The 12,202-nt window shown below is 38.1% G+C and overlaps 1 long non-coding RNA gene across 1 annotated transcript in view; it reads left to right on the forward strand.

The window, feature by feature from the left end:
- The window catches only part of LOC107184815, a 10,993-nt gene extending 1,343 nt beyond the window's left edge, over positions 1 to 9,650 (forward strand). The window contains exons 2-3 of the long non-coding RNA XR_001515726.1: positions 9,318 to 9,377; positions 9,608 to 9,650. This is a non-coding gene — a long non-coding RNA (uncharacterized LOC107184815). The remainder of the gene's footprint in view (positions 1 to 9,317; positions 9,378 to 9,607) is intronic.
- The last annotated feature ends 2,552 nt before the right edge of the window (positions 9,651 to 12,202 follow it).

Consider the following 12,202-nt stretch of genomic DNA (forward strand, 5'->3'; position numbering starts at 1 on the left):
TGTGCTGTTTCCAGTATGGCATTTTTCCCACCGAGCTGCACCTTCCCACAATCCTCATTTTATCACCAAGTTCGTGCCTATTGAACCACATATTATAAAGTCTGGTAATAATAGTCCATCATCCAACTTCCATCGTATTCAGACATCTGTTAAAAAATTCTTCCTTTGAGACAAATTTGGTTTCACAGAGCAATTGAACCTTAGCTGCCAGTTTGATCCGACTTTACTTATATGCCACTCACCACTGTGGCATAATGTTCATAACACATTTTCACTCCTTAATATAAAACTACTCAAAGCACAAGATTGAGACTAGACCTAGGGGATTGGAATGAATGATGGCCTGAGGGTTCTTTCAGTTCTGTAGAGTTGTGCTAGCAGTGATGATAATAGCGAACACGCATGTGGCGCTTACTCTGTCTCAAGATGATTCTAGGGACTTTACAGGTATTAACTATTTCAGCCCTTCCAACTCAATAAGGCTACTGTTTTTATCATCCACTTTATAGTTAAAAGAGCTGAGGTGGAGACATTCAGTGATTGCTCAAGTTCACATTTCCTTATAGGAAGGTGATTGGGATTTGAGCCTGATAGTTTGACTCCTAACTTGCTCCTCTTAAGCACTCCACTTAACACCATCATTTCTTAGGATGGAAGCAGCACACCACCAGCTTTATTCTTCATCTTCCCCCAACCCAACTCAGTATGTATGTATAAACCTCTTTTTCAAAAAAAATTAATAATTTAGTAAATTTATGCCGATAGAAGAAAAAGTATATAAAAATATTTAAAGATAATTTCCATTTGATGCTCACATAATAGCATGTATATCTGATATTCATTATATACTTGTATTATACAAAAAGAAGATAATAAATAAATACAATGTTGAGGTCTACTTTTTCATTCAACTTTATATCATGAGAATTTTCCACTTGAGTAGTCCTCAAAATATAGGCTTATATAGATTCTTTCCATCTTCTCACAATTCTAGATACAGTAAAACATATTTTATCTCATGATGATTATTTTCTTCAAAAACATTTCAAAATAAATATATGAGGTAGATTTTATAAACTCATATCAGGTTTTGAAATGCTTTGCCAGAATGTTTCCCCAAAATAGTCTTGCTTTATATTCCCACAGATAGCGAACGGGCGCTCTTTGCAATGTAATGCAGCAAAACTGGGTATTTCATCCCTATTTCTTTGTTACTAGCAAGAGCAAAAGGTTTGTTATATGTTATTGGACTGTTTTAATTTTTTTTTGTGTGTGAATGTCTATTTTCTTTGGCATAGTAGGTAAGCATATTTTTCTTATTGTTTTTGAAGTATAATTTCCACAATAGGAATAAGCAACCTTTGGCTTTCCCAGATGTTACAAGTATTTATTCTAGTTTTCTGTTTGTCTTTATTTTATTTAACAATATTTTTAAATAGAAGCTAAAAATATAGTTTCAATAATCAAGAATTGCCTTTGTGGTTTCTTTCTTTATTTTCATGTTGATGATAGCTACCCTCATCTTATGTTTGGAGAAATAATCAACTTAATGTCTTCTTTAGTTATTTTGGTTTTATCTTGTAATTCTTCATAGTGTAATTGATCTGGAACTTATTTTGGCAAAAATTGATACTGAACTAATATGCATATAATGATAGCTTAATAATATTAAAATTTCTCATCATTTATCAATGCTTTCTTTTGTTTCTCACTAAGTTTTCAAAGTTTTCTTCATTAAATTTACTTTGCTTTCTCTTTTATCTAACAACACTATATATGTGTGTGTATATAGGCAGGCACCCAGGACTGGGGCTTCCCTTGCAACCCCAGCTTCATTTGGAAGGTTGTTCAGAAGGACCTCTGGTCTAATTAGCATATTACACTTTTATTATTATAGATCTTGCATGCTCTTGTCAATAAGATATACTGGTATTCCAATGTTTTATTTTATTCTAGACTATAGCATGATATCAAATATATATATATATACATATTAAATATTACATATGTATGTGTGTTTGTGTACATCCTATCTAATAATAGAGAAACATGGTAATTAACTGTAACTTCGCTACCCTTCTCATTGGCTAATCAGCGAGATATGCAAATTAATCACCAGCCAAGATGGCGGTTAACCACTAACAAAGATAGCGGCTAATTTGCACACTGCAGGGCGGGACAGCACCATCCCACCTGCCCCACTGCCATCCGGGCCTGCTATTTGTGACCCAGGTGGCAGGTGGCCCATATGGGAACAGACCGAGGGCTGGCGCAGAACCCCAGCAATCAGCCACTGGCCATGCCCACAAACAGCTCTCCAGGGGGGGATCCCCAGCCGACAGGTGCTAATGTACCGATCTTCCATGGGCCACACCCACAAACAGCACTCAGGGGGATCCCTTTCTGACCGGTGCTAATGCACTGATTGGTCACTGGGCACGCCCACAAACAGCCTTTCAGGGGGATCCCTGGCCTACAGGTGCTAATGCACTGATCTGCCACTGGCCACGCCCACCAATGGCCCTTTGCTGGGGTCCCAGGCTGGCAGGTGCTAAAGCACTGATTTGCCAAAACGCACACCCGGGCAGCCTTTGCCCTGCACAGACTATGCACCCAGGAGAGGGGAGTGGGGCCGCTGGGAGCAGGGCGGGAACTTCCCAGGCTTGGTGTCAGGCAGCTCAGAGCAGAGTGGGAACTATCCCACTGGTAGCTGCTTGCTCATTCACTTACTCCTCATTCTCTCACTCATTCACTCACTCATGCACTCACTCATTATTCACTCACGCAGCAAACCCCCTCAGGTCCCTGGCACCAGGCCAGGCACTGAATGTGAAGCAGGATAAGACAGAAATATGTCCTCAAGATGTTTGTAATTCAGTAGGCGAAGCAGGCACATGAACGAGGCAGTTGTATGCACAGATGCAGTGTACTGGGTTCTGTGAGGGCTATAACTAATGCCAACTTTGTTCTCTTGCTAAAATGGGGCCCCAGGAGCCAGGCTGCCTAAGCCTGTAGATTTGTGCCTAGGCCAGCAGTGGCCGGGGTCCCAGAACATGACAGAGGGTGCAGGTCGGGCCGAGGGGTCTGGTCCCACTCTTCACCCTCACCCCCGAGTGCACAAATTTTTGTGCATTGGGCTACTAGTATATACATAATTGGCCAACTTATTGAATTCTCTAATTAATTTTAATAGCTTTGTAAAATTCTATCTTGTAGGTTGTACAAAAGTTATGTTATATAATAAGATGGTTATAACCATAAAAACAAATTTTATCTTCTTCCCTTCTAATTGTTATATGTCATTGTTTTGTATTATAGCATATGTAGAAATTCTAGTATATAAAATAGGGGTAAAAATAGGTGTCATTTTCTTGTACCTTATTTTAATTTGTTCTTTCTTAAGTAGAATATTGGCTGCTGCTAAAATAATTTCCTTAAAAATATTTATTAAACATCTAACTTGGAAAGTGTACAGAAAGAGGAAGAGAATAAATGAGGTAAATAAGGTAAGTAAAGTTATTAAGATAGTCAATGGTAAATGTTAAGAATAAACGAGGTAAATATTTACCTCCATAAACTAGATAAATAAATAAAGTTATTAACTTAGTCAATGATAAATGTTAAAAATAATACTCAGGAATAGAGTAAGGTATTTAGGAGGGTTGATTTTAGGGAGAATAGCCAGGATAGAAATCAGTGAGAAAACAATTTTTGATTAAAGACTTTAAGGATGTGAACGAGCATATTCTGTTGCTATCTGGGAAATAATTATTCCTGGAAAAGAAAACAGCAAACATAATGGCCTAGACTAGAGGTAGGAGTTTGTCTGGCATAGTTGAATAACATAATCTTCAAAGATCTGAAAGCTATTGAGGTAACAGACTATGTAGCCTAAAAGGTCATAATAAGACTTTGGTTTTTATTCTGGGTGAAGTTACTAAGAAAGGGTTTTTGAAAGAACCTGATTAAAAGATTTCTTTAAATTAGAAAATGATATTGAATTAGCTTTAACATGTAAGATTTTATTAAGGGAATTTGCACAAAAGTTTTAAGCATTTTTTATATCTGCAAAATAAAAGTAAAATCAAAATGTAAGTAAACTTTAAGTGAGTTATTATAAGTGAAAAGATCTTACACCAGAACAAAAGGCATTGCATTTTAGGGAAAACAAGAGTATGCACACTTGCCTTAAAGATTATTATGAAATTTAAATGAAATATTATGTGTAAAATATTCAACCAAATTTTTCATAAATAAATAGTGAATACACAAACACATGAACATATTTTTATTAAAATTCAATGTTATTATATTGCAAGAGCATTGTCATAAGAAAATATACAAAATTTGTAAGAAACATGATTTGTATTTTAAAATGGAATTAAATTTTATTAATCAAACCAAACACCATCTGGCTCTACTTGTGGGTAAACCCTAGGTCAGGGGTGGGCAACCCCGGCATGTGTGCCAAACATGGCATGCCAGTAACTTTTGCTGGAATGTGAAACCCTCTCTTATAATCTTCCATTTACAATTTTTTCTTAATATTGACTTTTTTATTTTTCAGATAATTTCAGTGTAGGTGCATCTTAGATAAACAAATAATTTTACATAACAAGTTATCTTAAAGATCATAGACATGGATTGGCAAGAGAGGGGAAGAGCAATTTCTATGCCTCTGCCTTAACTCTCCCTGCCTTCCTAGATCCAACCAGTGTTTTGGTTTCATCCACATACACTTGTGAATCTTTGTTCTCAGTGATGAATTTTGTTAAGTCTCATAATAAGAGTAGCCTGTGCATATCTCTGAAGGTCACGAAAATACACTCACAAAAAGGTTGCCCACTCATGCCCTCGGTACTTTAAAAAATATACACATTTTATTTTAGAGCAATTTTAGATTCACAGCAAAATTGATAGGAAGATATAGAGATTTCTTTTATAACACTGCTCCCGCATATGTGTCCCCCATTATCAACATCAACCACCAAAATGTTATGTTACAATTGATGAACCTACACCCATCATTAACACTCAAAGTCCATAGTTTACATTAAGGTTTATTCTTGCATATACACTTTATAGGTTTGGACAAATGTATGGCACATATCCATAATTGTAGTATCAGACAGAATGTTTTCAATGCCTTAAAATTCCTGTATTCCCCACCTATTTATCCTTTCCCTGTCCCAACCCCTGATTTTTTTTTTTTTGTCACCATAGTTTTCCTTTCCCACAATGGCATATAGTTGAACTTATACAGTATGTAACCTCTTCAAATTGGTTTCTTTCACTTAGTAATACAAATTTAAAGTTTCTCCATGACTTTTCATGGTTTGATAGCTCATTTCTTTTTATTTTCTGTACGTAATACAGTTTATTTACCCATTCACCTATGGTGGGATGTCATGGTTACTTCCAAGTTTTGGCAATTACGAATAAGCTGCTATAAGCACCTGTGTGCAGGTTTTTTGGTAGATAACATGTTTTCAACACATTTGGATAAATACCAAGAAGTGCTATTGCTTAACTATATGGTAAAAATATATTTAATTTAGTAAGAAACTGCCAAACTATCTTCCAAAATGTTTGTATACCTACTAGCAATGGATAACAGTTCCTATTGCTCCACATCCTCTCAAGCATTTGGGATTTTCAGTGTTTGGTTCTGGGTTGTTCTAATAGGTGTGTGGCGATATGTCATTATTATTTTAGACTAGAGGCCCAGCGCACAAAATCATGCACGGTTAGGGTCCCTAGGCCTCCATAGCATGGCCTCTGCCACCCGGCTACACTAAGTGAAGCTCCCCACCCCAGGATGTTCTGTGAACCCCGTGACTGCTCAGCAAGGCTCCCCCCAGCCCTTGACTGCTCAGAGAAGCTTGCTGCCACCCTGCGAAGCTGGCTGCTGGATGCTCCGCGAAACTCCCCCCTCCTCCGACCCCACAACTGCTCCATGAAACTCCCCTGCCCCACGACTGCTTCACGAAACTCGCTGCGGCCGGGGTAACTGCTCCGCTAAACTCATGACCACCTGCAAAGCAGCCCACCACTGCTGCTCAACAGTCCCCAGTCCCACCCCCACACCAGGTCCCCATCATGGTGAGCGGCTCGGGGACTGGGGGAGAGGAGGGACCAAGAGGTGCTCCATGCCCTTCATGGTGACTGGTCGCCCATTCGGTCGTGATGGTACTTAGCTCTTTATATATATTAGGATTGTATTTCCCTGGTGACGTATGCTTATTTACTATCTGTCCATCTTCTTTAGTGAGGTGTCTCTAAAGGTCATTGACCACATTTTAATCAGTTGTTTTTTTCTTATTGATGAGTTTTAGGAGTTCTTTGTATATTTTGGTTAACAGTTCTTTAGCAGATATGTCTTCGCAAATATTTTCTACCAGTCGGTGACTTCCCTTTTCATTCTTGCCAGTGTCCTTTGCAAAGCAGAATATTTTGGTTGTAAAAAAGTTCAGCTTATTAATCTTTCTTTCATGGGTCATGACTTTGGTGTGATATCTTAAAAGTCATTGCTAAACTCAAGGTTGTCTAGGTTTTCTCTTATGTTATCTTCTAGGAGATTCATAATTTTGCATTTTACATTCAGATCTATTATACATTTTGAATTAAATTTTGTGAAGGTTGTAAGGTCTGTGTCTACATGCTTTTTTTCTCTTCTTCTGGCACCTGGATATCTAGAGTTGTCCCACACCATTTGTTGAAAAGATTATCTGTTCCTCATTGTATTGCCTTTGCTCCTTTGTCAAAGATCAGATGGCTATATTTATTGGGGTCTATTTATGGGCTCTCTATTCGGCTCCATTGATCTATTTGTCTATTCTTTTGCCAATACCAGAGTGTCTTGATTACTGTAGTTTTATAGTAAGTCTTGAAGTCAGATAGTGCCAGAACTCCAACTTTGTTCTTATCTTTTAATATTGTGTTAGCTATTTTGGGTAGTCCTAGGTACTTAAATATTAAAGTGTGGGCAGGGAATTTAGTATTTAGCACTAAAAACACGTGCATGATAAATCAGGAATAAACTATCTCATTTTTTTGAAATCTGCCCTTACATTGCAATATGTGGATCGAAGAGAAAGGATATAACAAGCTTTTCTATTTTGAATACATGGAATTATGCTAAATTATGTGTGTCCCTGGGAGATGGTAATAGGGGAATGATAACAATAATAAAGGTAGGTAGGTAGGTAGGTAGGTGTGTGTGTGTGTGTGTGTGTGTGTGTGTGTGTGTGTGTGTGTCAGTGTGTTAAGTCATGTGGCATTAAACTATCTGTGCATTTATTGCATTTATTGGATATCCATACATTGCATTGGCTATACTGTAACCAACTTCACAAAGAAAGATTTAAGGGGTTAGTTGGAGTAAATGAGAACCAGTAGACTCACTTCTAGAATATCACATCAGCAGGTTTTTCTGTACAGCATTCTAGCTCATGGTGCCCAAGTCAACCTGAATTAATAGTTTGAAAAGGTGTCTGCTCACTTTCTGAAGGTCTGTCCTTGCCCTGGATTTTATTTTAAAGTGTTTATATTTTAGGCATTGTGATTTGCATCACCTACTTTTAGAAAACACATGAAGATAATTCTCTTTTTATTAGTCTTTGTGGGACATAAAATACAGTAAAGGATATGGGCATTATCTGCTCTTTAATGTAGGACTCATGCTGAAAGCCAGTATAAGTTGAAAGTGACAAAAGGGTTTTTATCTCTTGGTCTCTTATCTCATACCAGATAAGAGCAATCTTTAGTTATTCAGGTGTCCAGCAGTTTCTTGCAGTGTACCCACAAAAGAAAGAAATTTGAGATAAATAATGTTCTCTTGCTATAAGCCTAAAAGGATAAAGTAATAATGTTATTTTTCCAGTTACCAAAATACTAAAAGAAAACAAATGAGATTATCAGAAATAAGAGGACAATCAGTAAAATTATATTTACTAATAGGTTCAAACATTTTAAATATTAATTGTGTTCATTCTTTTTACTTCAAGGTGATCTGCCACATATATGAAAGCCAGGTTCTTGTAACCATAGAAATCATTCCATGTAACATGCTAACAGATGTTGGTGTCTTGTGAAAGTCTGTTGCTCTATTTGCTCTTTGACTAGTTTGAGGCTGTTTTCCACATAAACACTTAAGGTTGTGGACTTTAAAGTACTATGTAAGGTATTTTCATTACAGTTCAGTTCTATTAACAGAAAAAAAACTTTCTGAAATATAGTTATATAACCTATGTTAACGTAAAAAAAAACATTGAAACCTGTAAAGAATTTTTGTGAGTTTATTTGGGCCAAACTGTCAACATATGCCAGGAAGCAGAACCTCAATGAATTGAGATAATGCTCCGGAGAATGGCAGGTTACATCTGTATTTATACATTGCAATCAAAGGAGGGACGAAGGTGGGTTACATGAAATCCATTAGTGATAGTCTGAAAGGTGGGAGAAAGCAAAGCAGGGAAATCCCTGGGATTGGATAAAAGGTAAAATGATACACACATACTTACGTGGGTGCAGAAACAATTAACATAACAATGAAGGAATTTGTGGTATCTGTCCTGGAGCCCAGGATATTAGGTTGTGCCCCAAATGGTCCAGAAAAGGGGAAGTTACAAGTTACCCAGACATTTCAAGGGTATGTTATTATAGATACAAAAAGACAGATAGACTCAGTTAAGGTGAAAGTTGACCTTGTCAGTGAAGATACCTGCCTAGGATGTACTGGTAACTGCCCACCATAACTGCTTTTAGTTAGTTTAATTTCAGACCATCCTTTGTGGTTACTCTAGGTCTCTGAGTTTGCAAGACTGCCATGCAGGCCTTCCCTGAGCTTGTCAGGCTAGCACGTAGGCCCTTTCATCCACACCTACCATATTGTTCGCTTTTCACTTTGTTTACCAAAGAGCTTAAATACAAAAATGAAGCTCAGTTTTACATAATATATAATAGCTTATATATTAGAACTAATGGCCTGGTGCATGAAATTTGTGCACATTAAAAGGGGATTAATTAGAGGAAATATTTTAATGTTGCTATTTGCCCTTTCTCTATAATAGAAGTGTCAGAGATAAAAAAAAAAAAATAGTGAAATGTATATGAAAATCTTCCTCCTGTCAGTCTGGGATGTGCCGTGGGACCCAGAATCAAGTCCTCGCCCACCCACAGCACCTCAAAATTGTGCAAGACCCCGGACCTAGCCGGTCCCACCCTCATTGGGCGAGATCCAGACCCAGCTGGCCTCACCCTGTCAAGCCTCGCCAGGCAGGGTGTGCAGCCTCAGGTACCCTGTCAAGCCCCACAAGGTGGGGGGCACAGCATCAGGTCCCCTGTCATGCGCTGATGGGTGGGGGGCATCGCCTTAGGTTCCCTGGCCCAGTGCTGTGGCTGGGGGCGTGGCCTGAGGTCCCCTGGCTCCGGGGTGTGGGGCACTCCCTGAGGTCCTCCAGTCTGGGGCAGGGGGAGAAGCCTGAGGTCCCCCAGCTGAGCACCTGAGCGGGGGCACACTTAGAAGTTCCCCGTGAAGCCCTGCTGGGTGGGGAGCATGGCCTCAGGTCCCCTGTCAAAATCTGCTGGGCAGGGAGCATGGCCTGAGGTCCCCTGTCAAGCCCCACTGAGCGGGAGTGCAGGGCGCAGCCTCAGGTCCCCTGCTGATTGCTCCTTAAAGCTCATTACAGAAACTCCGCCTCCTCTGTGGGCACCACCATCTTTGTGACAGCCTGATGATCAATTTGCATATTCCCTCTTTATTAGATAGGATTCTTTTTAAGTCTTGACTTTCTCTTCTAATAGTTTTTTTTGTTTTGTTTTTGATTCTTTAATTTTATTTCTTTGTATGTGTTAGCTGTCCCACATTTGCGTGCTAGCAAAAGTTGTATATAAGTAGCCCCTCTCTCTTAAAAAGTGGTATATAAGTATATGAATGAATGTTGCATACACAAACTTTCTAACTTCTTTAGACAATCTTCAAAGGTTTGCTGCTCTTACTCAGGCAATAAATCCATCAAACAAAATTAAACTCATTGGAGACAGACTAATAATCGGTCAGAATTCAGAATAAAAATTGTTAGGGGACTATGCCAAGTCAAAACTGAAGTTATCAACACTTCAAATCAGTTCACAGAGAAGTTATAACTTGATATTACCAATTATTTAACCTTTTTTTTAGAATTATATTTTCTAGTAATCTAGTATATGATAAGGCACATAAGAATGATTTTTCATAGATTGTCACGTAGAAAGTCACAACCCCTTGTGTATCCTTTGAAGTTTTGACAATAAAAGAATAACTTTATAAATGCCTTTACACTTTGGATTTTAAAATAATCAATATGAACATGCACAACAATTATTTTAACATCCAAAACATGTATTTTTAATAGTGTCCAAAAATTAGTGATTCTACTTTCCTATATAAAGCACCATTTTTCTTAAAGATATTTGAAAAAGTCCTTTATTTGAACATTGTGTCCAGTTTAAATCATGCATTTCAAGAAATAAAAGTCTAGAGAACATTTAACATGGTTGGAAGGGTGGGAAAATTATTTTTAGGCTAATACTATAAAGGAGTTGTTATTATTTATTCTGGAAAGATAAATCAAATTGGCTTAATTAATAATCCTCTTTGAATACAAAACTGCTATTTATAAAATGACATTCTCTTGCTTACCAGTTCTTCATTTCCCCAGATGTGGACTAAAGAAAAAATGAGCTGTATTTGTTGTTAAGGAAGAATTCACACCAGGAAAAATGTCTTCCAGTCAGATAGATCAAATGCTGACATAGATCAAATGGTTACCAACAGTCGCTAAGTTGTGTGAATTTTTAATCTCTAGGGAATCACTAAATTTTTATAAATACTCCCATCATTTGAATGATTCAGACAGTTGGATTAGTGCTGAATCTCTATAAGAGATGAAAGTTGTGGTAATTTTGTAATTTATGGTTCAGTGATTTTATTGAAGCAGATATAGCATATTCAAAAAGATATACTTTCTTCTCCTTAAAATTCAGCATGGAGACAGATAATTTTTTTAAAGTTTATTTATTATAAACAGTCATCTAACACCTTTTAAAAAAAAAACTGTATTTACCTCTAATGAGCTCCTATTCCATGCTGCATACACATCTATTGAAGTATTCCTATGTTGCATTTGGGTTATATATTCCTTACTTTTACTAGATAGTAATTTTTTGATAGCTGATACCATGATGAAAATTATTTGTATTCCCAGAATTTAGCACAATGCTGCATATGATGCCTGCAATTAAAATGTGGTAGATGAATGGAGAAAAGGAAGAAAGCAAGTAGGAATGAAGAAATTCACTTTCTGGTTTATGTCTTAGGAAGCTAATCCTGTAATTTTGACATGTAGCCATAGGGTGGCAGAAGTGTGCCACCACCAGGAATTGCATTCATTCATGCTCATTCACACAATCGTCATTGAACTTCAGTTCTGTTTAGGTGTCAGGATGCTATGTAGTACAGAAAGGAAATCAGTCATGGTAATTCAATGCCCTTGTCAGTGGTTTTAGTTAGGAGTATGCATGTAATATGATGCAAAATGAAAGTCTGTTACTAGTTTCCTGGAAGAGTTTTTCTTGCCTTAAAAAGGAAAGGATTTGTGTTTTTCTGCTGTTGCAAGTTTCTCTGTGAGGATATGATGGTTGGAGCTCCTTTAGCCATACTATCTAATAAAAGATAAACATGGTAATTGGCGTACAACCGCTACCCTTCCCATTGGCTAATCAGGGCGATAAGCAAATTAACTGCCAGCCAAGATGGCGGCCGGCAGCCAGGCAGCTTGAAACTAACATGAGGCTTGCTTGCTTCACTGACGGAGGACTCCAACGTTCCCCGCCTGCCGCTGCAGGCCTCTGAGCTGACAGTTTGAAACACAGTTACAAAAATAGAAGCTAAACAAAACCCAAGAAACCAGCTTTCAGCTAGCCAGGATCCCAGACCTGGAGTTGATACAGAGTTTCAAGTGTAGAACCTAAACAAGCCAGATACTTGCTTTCAGGAGCGGAGGCCTAAGAGCTGGAGCCTCAGAGCTAAAGCTGGCTCAGAATAAAAAAAGAAAAAAGAAAAAAAGGAGCAGTTGGGAGCTTCAGTCCCAGCCTGAAAACAGCCCTCAGCCCCTCACCCAGACTGGCCAGGCACCCCAGTGGGGACCCCCACCCTGAAGGG

This window comes from Myotis davidii, unplaced genomic scaffold (assembly GCF_000327345.1).
Source record: "Myotis davidii unplaced genomic scaffold, ASM32734v1 scaffold26, whole genome shotgun sequence".
Classification (NCBI taxonomy): Eukaryota; Metazoa; Chordata; class Mammalia; order Chiroptera; family Vespertilionidae; genus Myotis; species Myotis davidii.